The following is a 1,248-nucleotide window of genomic DNA, read 5'->3' on the forward strand; positions in this document are numbered from 1 at the left end:
TTGGTACCTTGCTCTGAGAGAGGCCTTGCTTACGATTGACATATAACAGAGATGAACAAGGTCTTAAAGGATTAGCTAAGATAGAGTTGGTACCATGCTCAGAGAAGATGCTCTGCCTATGTTGAAACATAACAGAGACAACTTGTTCTATTCTGTTGATGTAAGAGATGTTAGGAATGTACTCTTAGTAACTTAGCAGTCATAGATAAAGATAAGGTGGACATCTGAAGGAGATAAGAAGGCCATGAGTCAGGGGGTTTTGCAAGCCCTAGAAACTAGGTCAGTGAACAGAGTTGAAGAGTTCAAGTGATGAAGATGAGAGAACGACCCCCGAAGTGAGGCTGAAGAACCGGAACGACCACCCAAAAGTCCCCCAAAAAGACAATTCTAGAAGACTGCCTCAAGCTCCACCTAAACCCCGCCCATTATGAATATGATGATTAGATGGTGAAATCTAATGAATATGCATGTAAAAATGTTGTAATCCCTCATGAAAACTGTATAAATTGCCCAACTTTTCACTGAGAACTTTGGAGCTACTGTGTCCGGTGCAAACCGGGTAGCCCCCCAATGTTGCTCGAAATAAATACCTTTGCTGCTAAAAGACAAATTTCATCTCTGAGCAGTTATTCTGTGCCATTTTTGGCATCAATCCCCTGTCATCCCAGAAATAGAGATGAATTCTGCCCCTACATATCTCGGTGGCATCAGGGTACATTGCGCACTGGTGTCAACTAGAACCTTATATTCTTGTGGGTCTGATGTGCCAGGCTATCAGATCCAAACAGTCCAATAGATCTGATTATCCCTTTCCCCTACCTGGCTAGAGGCAGGGCCTCTCTAGTTCTGGTCATGGTACTCGTTGCTCCCTCCCTGTAAATATGAACTGGAGGTCCCTTCAAGAGGTTCGGAAGTAACCTCATCACTCCTATTCTGCCTAGGGGCTTGCCCGTGAGAGACTGGAGTGGTATTTATCCTTGATGAGTTTCCTGTGGTAGTCATTCCTCCTCTCAACTCATGTACCTGTGCTGCTAGGGCAGAGGTGGATTTTCAATCCCACCTCCTCCTGTCTTCTCCATGTTTGTGCAAATAAAACCATAGATTGCCTTGTGGAGTGTACCCTCTCTCCCTAGCCGGGGGGAGATTGCTCCTAATGAAGCCAATTTCAGAATGAAGCCAATTTTCTGCCCAAAGAAGGCGCGTAGAGACTGCTCAGAGACAGAATTTCCAGTCTATAAGCAGGAGGTA

This window comes from Neopelma chrysocephalum, unplaced genomic scaffold, assembly GCF_003984885.1.
Source record: "Neopelma chrysocephalum unplaced genomic scaffold, ASM398488v2 Primary Assembly neopelma1_95895, whole genome shotgun sequence".
NCBI classification, from domain to species: domain Eukaryota; kingdom Metazoa; phylum Chordata; class Aves; order Passeriformes; family Pipridae; genus Neopelma; species Neopelma chrysocephalum.